The sequence below is a fragment of the Amblyomma americanum genome, unplaced genomic scaffold, assembly GCF_052857255.1.
Source record: "Amblyomma americanum isolate KBUSLIRL-KWMA unplaced genomic scaffold, ASM5285725v1 scaffold_60, whole genome shotgun sequence".
NCBI lineage: Eukaryota > Metazoa > Arthropoda > Arachnida > Ixodida > Ixodidae > Amblyomma > Amblyomma americanum.
The window spans coordinates 77,377-92,767 of record NW_027526532.1 but is presented as its reverse complement, the minus strand read 5'-3'; positions in this window follow the sequence as shown (position 1 = coordinate 92,767).

The following is a 15,391-nucleotide window of genomic DNA, read 5'->3' as shown; positions in this document are numbered from 1 at the left end:
TCCCTCTCCTATTCCAAATATTCGCATCTTACCCCTAACGACCAACATGTCCCCTTACTGCACGCCGGCTATTGTCACGCGGCCGCGCAGCACGATTCCTCTCTCTTTGATACCCAGAGTGTGGTCGACACGAATTCCTCTGTCGTGGCTCCTCCAGGTTCCAGTGGCTACGCTTTATTTCATCCCCACCTCCCTGCACCTGAAATCCACACCTGTGGGCCGTACCTGCGCGCTCCGAACGCATTCTCCCTCGAGGTCCTCGGGTCCTCGCTATTACGCATGCCCTCCAGTCATTTGCCCACCTTTCGTCTCTTTCAGAGTACACACTCTCTTCAGATTCTTATGTCGCTATCCGCTGCATACAGAGCCGCACCCTGCTCCCTTCACCGCAGCAGGAGGTCTAACGAGCGGTATCCACACTACCGCCTTCCATCGTTTTCCTCCGCTGGGTCCCTGGGCACTCACGGTTTCACGGCTATCAGCTGGCGCATCAGCTCATCTGCGACACTCTTTACTGGGCGCCATTGATATTCTGGTCTAAGCCCTTGGAGGACGGTAAAATACTCACCCTACGCCGCACTATAAAGGAGGTCTATATCGAGCCCCGACTCGACAAACGCCTTTACCCTCGGCCTCATCCATCACTCACTGCGCCGGAGCCTAGCTTTTTACGGAAAATCTAAATGAATGCAGTAAACACCCGCTCCCGCCTCTTACTCTATCGCTATCGATCGGACCCTTCCTGTCCAAACTACCACTTTGTGCAAACCTAGCCCATTGCCCCTTCTATTGGCCGGCTACTCAGCAGCCGGGTTCCTATCCCGCCCCCTCCCCCCTTCCATCTCTACCCATCACCACCTGGCTCGACTGGCTTGCCGCTGAAGAGCAAGAACAGCACGTCTCGTTGCCTAGGCAGTCGACATGCTCAGCCTGTAAATTATGCGGAATAAAGGTCTAATACTATTATTACTTAAGGACTTGTTGTAGTTTAAGTGAAGGTTCAGTATGTTGACGTCACTAGTGGTGGTAGTCTGTCCAAGTTGTTGATTCGTGATGAAAATGTACAGCGCAAATAAAGACGAGAACACAAGGAAGACGCATGGAGCACACGAGCGCTGTGGGGGAGGGGGGCGCATTAATCTAGGTTTCATCTTTGGGAGCAGCCCCAACTAAGATCGTGCTATTATTGCTTTTTCTCGTAATACTGCGTAGATTCTTTTTACCGAAAATATAGCGACAACAATGAAAGATGCGTATGTTTGCGTAAAATTGACAAAGCCAGAGGCATTAACTGGCTGAAATTAGGCAGGCATTTCCGCCAGCAGTGTAGACAAAAAAACGAAAAAAGGATTGTTGTATACGACGGTTTCTAAAGTAAAAATCAAGTCATCAAAATATAACTGCGTTTTATGAGAACTCCTCTATAGAAAACGCATGGATTATGTTTTCACAAAGAACAAAGAAGTCATGTCATTTTCAAGCTTTATACTAGTTCCTTTCGTAAAATAATTCACTGTGGCTTACCTTAGTTTCCTGAACAGCCAATTAACCCCTCATTATTTTCATAGCCACCGAGGATATATAAAGAGCTATGTCGCTTTCCTTGATGAATCGCCGAAAGTGCTGGCGTATTGTTTATGGCACACATTTTCTCGCGTTCCAACGACTTCAGTCAATTATCCCCAACGCCCTAAAATCTTCAAGACGCCGGAAAAATCAGTTTATTCTCTTTAGTACGATGTCTTCTTTAAAGTATATACGCAAGAGAGTTTATTGCGGTTACCAGGGAGGTGGATGAAATAACCATATTAAACACGAAATGGGTGTTTAGCGCTGTTGCATTCCGGGTGCGCTCCTATAGGTCAAGAAGCCCTATGCCCTTTGCTTCCCAGTTAGTGCACTTCACCAGTCGTCGCTCACCGCATAGGCTTGGGGCAGCAGAGATTCCTTGCGGGAAGAGTGGGTTTAATTCAGGGTTTATGGCAAGTACTCAGAGGTTCAGGCTGCAAGTACTGACAGAGGCAGTGGACCAGTCTGCTTCGTTTGCACGGCATACGGTGCAGTTAAATGAGTACAGGCCAAGAAATATGCGGTGAGCAATGGCGGCGTAGATGTGAGTTAGTTCAGGGTTGCTGTAAGATTGCGATCTCTGGCGAGTCAGCGGTCTGACTAACGATATGGGTATATTGTAGGTTGCAGGTGCGTGTGTCCTATTCTCGCCTGACCGATACGTTAGGTGAGGATTGCGCCGGCTCCCTACAGGAGATATATCGAGTGGATCCCCGAACGCTTTCATTACCGACGAAAACCCTTGCCCCGGTCATCACCTGACAGCGATGAGATGGAAGGTTTGGTTACGGCTCCGAAAATTTCGACCACCTGGGGTTCTTTAACGAGCACTGACATCGCACAGTGCACGGGCCTCTAGAATTTCGCCTCCATCGAAATTCGACCCCCGTGACCGGGATCCAACCCGCGCCTTTCGGGCCACCAGCCGAGCGCCATAACTACTGAGCCACCACGGTGGCCGAGATGGAAGAGAGCGGGCGTTGTTTCGAGTATGCAGGATGCCCCACGTTGCCCGTTTTTGCGTTTCAGGTGTCTGTTTGCTGTTTGCTATTAGCAAAAACCATGGAAAAGCTTGGTCTCGATAGTCGTGGCCGATAACTCTGGAGGTGGTGTGCTGAGCACTCCACCTCTTCAAACTCCCGTGTAATTATGGCTGCTGCTGTCATGCGTGCAGAAACATCTGAGTAAGACACCGCACCAATTGCTATCCAACGTTCGTGGCGCAACGTCACGTCCGTACAGAGAACACCGTGTATTAGCCCTGAATGCTTTGTTGAAGAAATTTGCGCTGGCTCCTCGTGTAGCGTTTTACATTTCCTGATGCATTTTGCCTGGAAGATTTTGTGAGGCGGAACTGACCGGCTATCTTAGCAAGGATCGCCGTATTGGGATGTTTGGTGGACACAACATCCCGTTCGGCGGTGAGTGTTCTCAGTAGCTTTCGACCGGTGGCTCTCCTACGCAAGCGCTCTAATTGGGCGGAGTGCTGGCCCCTACAGCCTCCGTTATCATGTACTCGATTGCAAACTTTAAAAACCTAGGAGGGGGGGGGGGGGCGCATAAATTGCAAGTCGTACGGTGTTTTTACTGCTTTTCACTGAATAATCGTGCTGCTTCATAGGTTATGGTAGGAAATGCAATACGCGAGGCAAGTGGCGACGAGAACCTCCATTTCGCACATCGGCTCTTTTTTTCTAAAGTGTATTTCCGGCTCGAGATTTGCCGAATGAGGCTGGCGACTGGCGTGACTGGTGACTGGCGTCACAGTACGCAGGAATGAGAAGGTTGAGGATGCTGGAGGGGCGTTGCACCATCTGGACAGATTATCCATTTGTAATGCTTTAATGAAGGGATCTCGCGGTTGCGACTGGAGCCCGACAAGGGCCAATTTGTAGATGGGGTGGGCATATTAGCCAAATGTCAACAGTGTGTTTCTCGACTGATTTATTGCCTGTTTTGATGTTTACGGGAGCGGTCCCGCCCTCCACTATTCGCTGAAGGGATCGGCCAACTCGTTTAGGGAGGTTTTCTATAGATAGCGAGGGATCTTACGCGTGACCTGCTCCTCTCGAATGAAGCGTTGGCGTGGAGGGTGCTATAGAGCTTGGCTACGTTCAGCGACCGTAAGGTTCAATTTGACCGATATGCTCGTTTCGGAGGGTTAGATTATGATGTTCCGTTGGTGCCTGTTGGCAGTGGTTCGGGGATATAGATGTGCTTTGCTCGCATATTCGTCTCCTTTTAATCTGCTAGATTTACTACTAACATCTGCAAAATCTGTCTGCTGATTTAAGGTTTATTTAATGAAGTGGAATGTGGACAGGAGAGTGTTACATTTAAATCTCTGGAACATGTCACTAGGAGTGAGAGAGGAGCGACGGCCAATCAGAGCTGTGGAAGGGGTGGAAAGGCGCACAGTGTTCGTAACACGTAGGCGCCGGAGCCCGCTCCTTTCGTTCTACAATCGTTGAGGAGGTCGGATCCTTCTACAAGTTCTTCCCTTTCCCTCAACCCCTTAAATTTGCGTCCAGAGAATGATGTGATTTTAAATCGGTATTGATACAGGATGAGTGATGGGTTCCGTCCCTTCAGTTAATGATTGAGAAGTCCGTCGAGCCAGTGAGAAAGGCGGCTAAGGTTCGTAGGCTTGAAAAGGACTGGTAGTGGTTTGCTGGCCATCCCACAAGTAGGCGCAAAAGAGGCATCACAGCGGCAGCAAACAGTCGGAATCAAGAAATCGAGAAGGTGGCAGTTTGCGTTCTATAGTTGCTGAACCGAAAAAAAGGACACGCAAAGGCCAGGCGGAGTTAACGATAATGAACATACCGCTGCATGAATCGCATTGATCGTAGGAAATAGTTGTTTTTGAGGTGAATATGCAGTGAGTACCTGTTTCCATGGATGTTGTAGTAAGGTAAATGCAGGAGTGTCCTGAGTACGCGCCATGTGCTTTTAACACCCAACGTACCGCGCAGAACGTTGCATACCTCGTACTCTTAGTCTGTGCCAGTCGCGCCATGCACTCCGGAGTTTACAAGCCAGTAGCCGCGCTGAGCGTAGGAGCATGTGGTATAGGCATTGCCGTTTGCATTGCAGATCTGTAATGGATGACCCTGCACGGCAAAGGTGTCGCGATTTCGTAGCCAGACATGGCATGGTTGAGGGCTTTAGTTGGTTTTAAGGCTATTATACCTCGTGAGGATTAGCTTTGTTGAATATCGGAATAGGGTGTAAATAGGAACGGGAGTGATGTGTTTGAAAGCTTGGAGGAGCGTACGAGATGAGTTGGAGCGTGTCGATGTGGCGTAAAAAAATTGGTTCCAGAAAATTTTTTAAGTTCGAAAATGGCGCAGTAACTGTCTCACATATCTCGGCGGACGCCGGAACCGGAAGAAAGAGGTGGCCGTAGTGGAGGGCTCCAGAATAATTTCGGCCACATGGGGATCTTTAAAGTACACTGACATCGCACAGCACACGGGCGCCTTTTGCACTTCTCCTTCACAGAACCGCTGCCCAGCGGTCCGGTCGGAACCCGGCAACTCGAGAACAGTAGTCGAACGCCCTAACCACTGAGCCACCGCGGCGGGCAGTGTGGCGTTACTGTTCACGCGACACAGCATTCGCTCTTTGGACAAGCAGATCTTTTCGAGGACAGTGGGCCTCAGGTGGAGCTCACCCCACGGTGAGCTACTTTAATACGACAAAGAACAGAGGAAAACATCAACAGATCTCTAGGTCGAGCAATATTTTGTTATCATCTTCCACCTGATTACGCCCACTGCAGGGCAAAGTCCTCTCTCATGTCTCTCCGATTCGCCCTGCCCTTTGAGAACTGCGACCACCCTATGCCCGCAAACTTCTTAATCTCACCCACCCACCTAACATTCTGCCACTCGCTGCTACGCTTGCCTTCTCTTGGAATCTTCTCCATTACTCTTAAGGACCAGCAGTTTTCTTACATTCACATTACATGCCCTGCCCAAGCTCATTTCTTCCTCTTGAATTCGACAAGGATCTCATTAACACGCGTTTGTTCCCTCACTTACTCTTCCCGCTTCCGGTCTCTTAATGTTACAACTATCATTTTTCTTTCCATGGCTCGCTGCGTTGTCCTTAACCTTAGGAAAACCCTTTTGTTAGCCTCCACGTTTCTGCCCCGTAGGTGAGTACCGTTAAGATGCAATTGTTGCGTACTTTGTCTTGTGCAATATTGGTAAATTGCAATTCATGATATGAGAGAACATGCCATATGCGCTCCAACCTGTTCTTATTCTTTTTGTTATTTCCCTCTCATGATCCGGATCAGCGGTGACTACCTGGCCTAAGTAGACGAATTTATTTACCGCTTCCACCAGCTCGCAACTAAATGGGAGCTGCTTTTTCCTTGCTGGACTGTTAAAAATTACTTTGGTGTTCTGCCTTCAACTTTTTAGACCACCCGTTCTGCTCTGACTGCCTTACTCATTGATGATGCTTTGCAATTCATCTGCTCAGTGACTCTGCAGGGTAACGTCATCCGCGAATCACAGATTATTTAGGCATTCTCTATTAACTCTATTCCCAATACAGGCCTCAGAACACCTCCTGTAAACAGGCGATAAATAACATGGCGAGATCGTGTCCCTCTGCCTAACAAACTTCCTACTAGAATTTTATTGCTGATTTACGGATGACTACGCTATCTTTGCAGTCGTTACAGATATCTTCCAGTGTTTTCACATAACGCTCTTCTACTCGCTGATTCCGCAATGAATGCATGACTGCTGAGGTTTCCCCTGAATAAAATGCTTTCTCCTAACTCATGAAAGCTATATATATGCGTTGATTACATTCTGCGCATCTCTTAATCGGCTGCTTGGTAGTGTGATTATGATCTATTGTGGCATATACTTTACGAAAGCTGGCCTGATCATTTGCTTGATTGATGTCTAAGGTTGCTCTGGCTCTATTAGCAATTACCTTAGTCAACACCCTACAGGCGAAGGACAGTAAGCTGATCATTCTGTATTTTTTCAAGTCCTTGGAGTCACTTTAGATAATATTAGTGTTCTTCCAAGCTTCTGGTAGGCTCGAGGCATTGCCTCTAAAGAGTGGCTACTTTTTCTAGCACAATCTTCCATCCATAATTCAACATATATTCTGTCACCTGATCTTCACAAGGTGCTTTTCTTCTCCAGCTAGGGCATCATTAAATAGAAGGCTTCGGAATCATGGCTGGATAATTCTCTTCTCAGCTCTGAAGTATTTTCCACCGGTTATGACGCGTACCGTACCGTAGGGAAGGGGTCTTTTTACTTGTAGACCAGTGTTTTAGCTCTTCATTAATAACAGCTCCCCTAGTTGGTTGCGAGTAAGTATAGTGAAAACTTCGCCTAAACAATGGAAAGATTTTGGCTATTGGCTCAGTCTACCGTCCTCCTTCCGCTAGCATCCCTGACTTTTTCGGATCGCTGTCCGAATTTCTACTCAACTTAAAAAATTACTTTCTTTTTGGTGGGGACTTCAACATGCCTGATTTCAAATGGATAGACTACAATCCTCTTCGTACGAACCATTCATTGTCTTCATCATTTTATTAATTAATTTCTACTAATGACCTATATCAGTATGTCACTGAGCCTACACTGGAAACTGAGCACTCATCTTCAGTGTTAGATTTACTCTTCTGCAACCGGCATTCAGTAGTGCGTGACACTGTGATCATACCAGGAATAAGCGACCACAGTTGTGTTGTTGCTAATGTTCGACATTCTCCATATTTAATTCCAAGAGCTCCACCTCGAAAAGTTTTCTTTTTAATAAGGGCGACTATATATCAATGGTTAACGAACTTGCCCCTTTCCTTCCTGAATTGAGATCGTAGTTCCCTTTGAGAATTTTCAAGAATAAGCTGGAATGACCAATTGATCAGTATATCCCATCCAAAAGTCTTTCTGGAAAGCCTCGCCGCGACAAACCATGGATCACGCGGCAGACCAGACAGCTTATCAGGAAGAATCATCGCTTTCTAGAATCATACACAAAAAAAAAATCGGCGCCCTGCAGTATTGCAGCCGATTAGTGCTGTTGGAAGTACACCAAGAACTGAAATTAAAGCTCTTAAAGATAGCTTTTAAAATGACTTGGAATCAAAACTGCGTAATAATCCCAAGAAATTGTGAACGTTTTTGAATCACAACGGACGTGAACTAGTTGGAATCCCGAATTTACACCTCGATTGCAATCCCGCCGCGGTGGCTCAGTGGTTAGGGTGCTCGACTACTGATCCGGAGTTCCCGGGTTCGAACCCGACCGCGGCGGCTGCGTTTTTATGGAGGAAAAACGCTAAAGCGCCCGTGTGCTGTGCGATGTCAGTGCACGTTAAAGAGCCCCAGGTGGTCGAAATTATTCCGGAGCCCTCCACTACGGCACCTATTCTTCCTTTCTTTCACTCCCTCCTTTATCCCTTCCCTTACGGCGCGGTTCAGGTGTCCAAAGATATATGAGACCGATACTGCGCCATTTCCTTTCCCCAAAAACCAATTATTATTATTACACCTCGATTGCAAAGTTATTACTATTGGTGGTGATAAGGCATGCTGCTTTAATGCTTTTTTTCAATGTGCTTTTGCCCCATGGTACATCAGAGAACTTGCGTTAATTCGTGAATCTCACTGAAACAATGTCTGAATTGCTTTTTACTCACCAAGGCATGTTGAAATTGCTTAGTGATATCAATTCATCTTCTGCCGGTGGTCCTGATGGTGTTCCTAACTTTGTTTTAAAATCATTCGCGAATGAAACCTCTCATTACTTAGTGATCTTATTCCGAGCATCTCTGAATTCGTCGTCTCATCCGAATGAATGGAAAATTGCTAATGTGGTACCAGTGCATAAAAGTGGTTCAAAAAGCTGTGTTGTCAATTATTGACCGATTTTTTTAACTAGTGTGTGCTGTAAAACGTTGGAGCATATAATATATAGCGCAGTCATAAAACACCTTGACTCTCATGAGTATTTTGCAGAAGTTCAGCATGGCTTTAGGTCAGGTTTTTTTCTGTACTACTCAGTTGCTTGAGTTTTGTAATGGTCTGTTTTCTTCCTATGACCGCGGCTCTGAAATAGATTGAGTATTTCTAGATTTTAAAAAAGCCTTTGACTCAGTATCTCATTTACAATTATTGTATAAGTTAAGTTGTCTTGGTCTCCACCCCACTGTCATCGATTGGCTTCATTCGTACCTTCAGGGCCGCATGCAGCGTGTTTTGATGATTCGCACTCAGATTATGTAAATGTTTCCTCAGGTGTACCGCAGGGGTCTGGTCTTGCACCCCTCTTTTTCTGATTTAAATCAATGATATTGTCTTGGATCTTACCTGCAAAGCTCGGCTATATGCTGACGACAGTGTCATTAACCATGTTGTGGAAAGTTCCTCTGATTCGTTAAATCTTCTGTAAAACTTGGATTCCATCCAGTCCTGGCGCTGAAAATGGTAAATGTCTTTGAACGCTAAAAAATGCCAATTTAGTTCCTTCAGTCGAAAGCGTTCCTCTTTACGAACAAGTTACTCATTACATGATGTTCCCTTGCAAACAGTACTTGAATATATGTATCTCGGTGTTTATTTTACATCTAACCTAACGTGGACGAGGCAAGTTGAGTATATCACATTCAAGGCCTGCAGAGTGCTTAATTCCTTGAAACGAAATTTCAGTAAAGCGCCGTATAATGTCAAACAACTCCTGTATTTCACGTACATAGGACCAATTCTTGAATATGCCTGCCTGTATGCGACCCCCAGTTTGCTTACTTATGTGACATGCTCGAGCGCGCCCAGAATAATTCTGCGATATTTGTGTCCAATAATTACAGCTTCGCAATTAGTGTCACGTCTCTTAGAAACCACCTTGGTCGGGGAGCTATAGCTAGCCGTTGGAATCATTTGAGGTTGCGAATCATGCATCGCATCTATTTTGGAAGGTTGAGCATTGACAAAGACCGATACCTGCTTCAACCTCACTTTTTTCCTAGACGACTTGATCATCAGTGGGAGATCCGGGAGATTAAATGTAGGACAGATAGTTACAAAGCATCGTAGTTTCCACGGATGATCAATGAGTGGAACAGGCTGTCGGCCGGCGTCACTGAGTGCTGCACGGAAGGTCGATTCCGCGCGATCTTATGTGATGTGTGACGTGGCGCGCAGTTCTTTTGCGCGTGCCTTTCCATTTCATTAGTTTTTTTTGGAGCGCGATTGTTGTCCTTCAGCGCATGCTTATCCTCATCTATTATTAGTTGTGTTTTGTATTTTTGTATTTTTATTTTGTAGTTGTATTTGTATTGTATTTTGTTATCCTCTATATTTTCGGCCAAACGAGCAGAATTCACTGCGTTCCACCCTTATAAGAATGATTTGGTTTCTATGGGTTTAACGTCCCAACGCGACTCCGGCTATGAGAGACGCCGTAGTGAAGGACTCTGGAAATTTCGACCACCTGGGGTTCTTTAACGTGCACTGATATCACACATTACACGGGCCTCTAGAATTTCGCCTTCATCGAAATTCGACCGCCGCGGCCAGGATCGAACCCGCGTCTTTCGGGCCAGCAGCCGATCGCCATAAACACTCAGCCACCGCGGCAGCTCTCTTTAATAATGCCTCCGGGTGCTGCAGGTATCTGTAATAAATAATAAATAAATAAAAATAACTATCTCGCCTCGAGGCAAATCAAGGCAACTCGCTGAAGTGTAACCAACGCAAGACATCAGGGAAAGTGCCGAAAGAGGCGGCGAGCACCTAATTATGGCACTTGATCTGAAAGGCGCTTTTGACAACGTTTCTTACGACGCCATCTTGAAAGAGCTCAACGCCCTCGATTGCGGACCCAAGACCTTCAACTACATCAAAAACTTTCTCAGCAACCGAACGACCACGATTGGCATGGGAGATGTCCGCTCCGGCACAGAGCAGACACCCAACAAAGGCACTCCCCAAGGCTCTATCATCCCTCCTCTTCTCTTCAATATAGCTATGATCGGCATGGCAAAAGTACTCGAGGCTATTGAAGCCATCGGCTATACTATCTACGCTGATGATATTACCATCTGGTCCACCTGGGGTTCCCTTGCCGACAAAGAAAACACCCTACAAGAGGCAGTCAATTGCGTAGAAAGACAAGCAGCAAATTGCGGCCTCCGCTGCGCACCCGACAAATCCGAAATTATACGCAATCAGGGCTATGCTTACAAATCTCCCGGCGACATCGAGGTTTACCTCGAAGGCACGAGAATAAAGGAAGTCCCTCTTATCCGCATCCTGGGCCTTTGGCTTCACAGCGACAGGAAAGCCAACCACACGTTACAGCGTCTCCGGACAACTGCCCTCAGGATCTCCCGCATGATTCGGCCCATCACCCGTAACCGAAAAAGCATGAGAGAGGAGGATACAATTCGACTGATACAGGCTCTAGTTATGAGCCGCCTGTCATACGGTCTCCCATTCCTACCACTTATGGGGAATGAGCGAGACAAAGCAGATGCCATCATCCGTACCGCCTACAAACATGCGTTAGGCCTCCCGATGTACACGGCCAACTGCCACCTCGAGGACCTGGGACTGACCAACACAATAGAAGAAATTCGAGAAGCCGTCCTAGCATCGCAAAAGGAAAGCCTCCTGACCACCAAAGCTGGACGCGCAATCTTGGAAAGAGTGGGTTCCCCGGCTGACATACGTGCCGTCCAGGACAACCGAGACCTACCCTCAACTCTGCGAACTCGCGTGTATGTAGCTCCACTCCCGAAGAACATGTACTCGGACTCACAAAAGGGACGACGAAAGGTGCGAGTGGACTATCTGCGCCGCACACATCGACAGGCACAAAATGCTGTATACGTCGACGCAGCCATGTACCCCGATTCAACAAACGCGGTGGCGGTCGTCTTGGACACCAATTTCAAGGAAATCGCCAGCGCCTCCCTACGACACTGCTCTTCCACAGTAGCAGAAACTGCTGCAATTGCCTTCGCAATCCAGCACGGCGATGCTACGGGAAATGAGTTAAAAATTATTACCGACTCCCAGTCCGCGTGTCGCCTCTTCCTCTCTGGCAGACTTCCACACTCCGTCGCTCCCATTCTGACTACCCCACAAGTTCAAAATTCCACATGCAAGCACCAAATCACTTGGACTCCTGGGCACGAGGCGCTCGAGGGAAACGACGCCGCGGACAGTCTAGCTCGAGGATATACTAACTGAGCGACTAACCTCCCCGACCTCACCCTTCTTCCCTCTACGTACGGCGAGCGCCTCCTCCTTCTCCGAACACAAAGACAAGTCTATCCCCCACCACACCGTAAGCTAACGGCGGCAGAGGCGAGGCAGTGGCGACAACTACAGACGAACACCTTCCCTAACCTACACAAGTACCACATAATCTTCCCCGACAGATATGACAGCATCTGCCCCTGGTGTGGCGGAATTGCAACAACATATCATGTAACATGGGCTGCTCCGGTCCCAAGCCCCCGAACTAGAAAAACATCACTCCGAGGAACAGTGGGAGTCTGCCCTGCTCAGCTCTGACTTGGCGACACAGCGAAAGCTGATATCCCAAGCAAGAGCAACTGCGGTGGACACTGGGGTCCTGAAATAAGGATTCCACCCAAAATCTGTATTTTCGCCTCTCTATCCTACCTTTTTGAAATAAATGTTTTCTACTACTACTGCTGCCTTTACTGCTGAGCTAATAAGTCTGCATCGCACGAGGCGTCGTAGCCCTGCAGAACTGCAGAACCAGCGAACTCAGCTTCTAGTTACGAACTTTAACGCCGAGTACCGCCACTTGGCGAAAAATGCAGCTATCGTCTATTTCAATGACATTAGCGAGTCCACCACCCACCGCGCGCAGTCAACTTGCCGGGACACCCTCCAGGAGGACCTCGGTCCCTCGGGCTATGGTCCCACGACACTCCGTACCTGCTCATGGTTCCAACGGTGCTTCGAAAGGAAGTTCTACACCCATGCTGCGACGATCTTCCGGCCACCTCGGCCTTTTCCCACGTTGGCGCGGATGCGGCAGAAGTATTACTGGCCTCGGCTTGCTATAGTTGTCCAGCATCGTCGGAAGACACCACCTGTGAAGCCGGCCGGCCTATTAAAGGCCGTTGATTCGCCCCGAATCCCTTTCCACCAGGCCATCACGGACTTGCTGGGACCATTTCCGGCATCATCATTGGGCAACAGGTACATTATAGTTGCCACCGACTACCCTACCCGGTATTGTGAGACGAAACCCCTTCTCTGCGACACCGCTGCAGAAAATGCGCTTTTTCATCTTTAGCATTGTCCTCCGTCACGGTGCCCCTGCGGTCGTTTCAATTGATAGAGGCCCGGCTTTAACATCAGCCCTTACTCAGAAAGTTATGCGTCTCAGAGGCACCAGTCACCGTCGAGCCACTGCCTACCATCCTCAAACATATGGACTGACTGAGCAGCTCAATAAAACCATTGACGACTTGCTTTCCATGTACGTCGACACCGACCATAAGAACTGGGACCAGATCTTGCCTTACGTCCCGTTCGTCTATAACACTGCTTTTCAAGAGACGACGCACTTCACGCTGTTCCGTTTAGTGCACGGTCGCGAAGCCACGACTATGCTGGACGCAATGTTACTGCCAGATGTTGCACGTCCCTCTGTCGCTGGCACTCAAGAGTTCGTTCGGTATGCACAATCCGCCCACCAGCTAGCTAGACAGTGAACCCGTACCCAGCACCAAAGCGATGCTCAACGTTACTACCTTCATCTCCGGGCGGTGCTTCACCCTCGCGACCAAGTTTTGGTTTGGGCCTCAATCCGTCGGCGGGGTCGCTCTGAGAAACTTCTGCGCCGCCACTTCCACCCCTGCGAGGTCCTGCGCAAGCTTAATGACATTAACTACGAAGAGCTCCCGCAAGAGTATGATCGCTCCTACAGACGGCAGGTGGCATCCGAAATCATCCACGTTGCCAGGATGAAGCCTGACCACGTTGGCTAGGACTTATTCTGCCAAGTCGGCGCCACAGACTTTATTCCGGATTTCCGTGATTCCGCGGCATCGGGGCGATGCCCTTTCCAAGAGGAGGGGCAATGCCACACTTTTAGCCATTTACGCGCGCCGCCATACGGTGCGACCGCATCCGCTGGTCTCCCTTGTCTTCCCCGGCTCGTCCGTTGGTTCGCTGCGTGTGTCTGCTTTGCTAGTCGTGATGTGCCCTTCTGCCCTTTCTGCCGGCTTTCGACGATCTTCTGTCACCTGGTCTTCCACAGCTGCTTTTCTTCATCAGCTAGGACATCATTAAATAGTGTTCTCTCAACCATTCCGCCCATTTCCGATCTCAACGTTACACCTACATTTTTTTCTTCCCATAACTCGCTATGTTGTCCTTCACTTAAGCAAAACATTTTTGAGAGAATGCTCTATTTCTTTAGTACAACGCTGAAGGCGATCTGGCAATGAAATTTGACCTTCAAACCAGGAGGGGCAGAGGTTCGACTCTAGAATAATGACACGTCATGCCTCGCCACAGCTATGGGCGTTGAGCCGACTGCGCTCGCTTGACTCTCAGCTGTCCGGCCACGTGACTCGCGGCGCCTCGCCACAACTGCGTATGAGGATCCGACGGCACTCTCGCAACTAACTGCCGGATATCACGTGAGCTGCGGTTCGCTATTTAAAAGCCTGTGGCATGTGTTTACCAGCACACAAAGCATGAATCAGCAACGTGCCGGAACTAGTCCTTCGATGACGTATTGTCTCTATCCACGCGAAACAATTCATATGCATTAGTTTATAGTCAAAGCTAAGTCATGTCTAACCATACTTAACACAGCTTTCGCTCGTCTTGCTAGTATCAGCCGGATTGAAGTAGATCTAATTTTTCATCAGTCTCCATGTTTCTGCTCGATAGATGAGTACCGGTAATATACAGCTTTCGTGCACTCTTAAAACTCTTGAGGCATATTGGTAAACTTCCATTTATGATCTTAGAGATTCATCCATACGCGCTGCACCTCATTCAAATTCTTCAAGTTATTTGCCTCTCATGATCCGTATCAGCGGTCACTACCTGCCCTAAGTAGACGTATTCTCTTACCACTTCCAGCCAGCACCACGCTGCCAAGTGTGAACTGCTGTTCCCTTGCTAGGCTGTTGAAAATTACTTTGGTTCTCTGCATGTTAATTTTTAGACCCACCGTTCTGCTCTGCCTCTCGAACTCATTGATCATGCTTTGCATTTAATTTCCTAAGCGACTCCGCAAGGCAATGTCAGCAGCGAATCGAAAATTATTTCGGTAATATTCATTAACTCTTATCCCCAACTGTTCTCAATTCCGGCCTCGTACTAGCTCTTACTAACAGGCAGTGAAAAGCATTGGTGAGTTCGTGTTTTCATGCCTTACATCCTTCCTTTTTAGAGTTTTATTGCTGATTTTATGGAGGACTGTGGTAGCTGTGCTGTCGTTAAAATATATATTCCAGTATTTTTACATAACAATCCTACATCATGATTCCAATATGGCGGCATCAATGTTGAGATTTTCACTGAGTTTCCATTTAGTTTTTCTTTTACCCAGTAGAAACTGGGTGGATACCAAAAGCAGTACTTTTCTAAGAACGGGTGCTTCTTGCCCTTTAAGTATCAACACGACTTGAAAAACAAGCCCGTGTCCCAGGGACTCAGAAATCAAGAACGCCTATTAATAAAAAATCTTAGAACCATAAGAGAAAATTACGCCACTCGTTTACATTCCGCAAATAAAAAACCTCTCGTACAGTTTATGGAAAGTATTATTGACA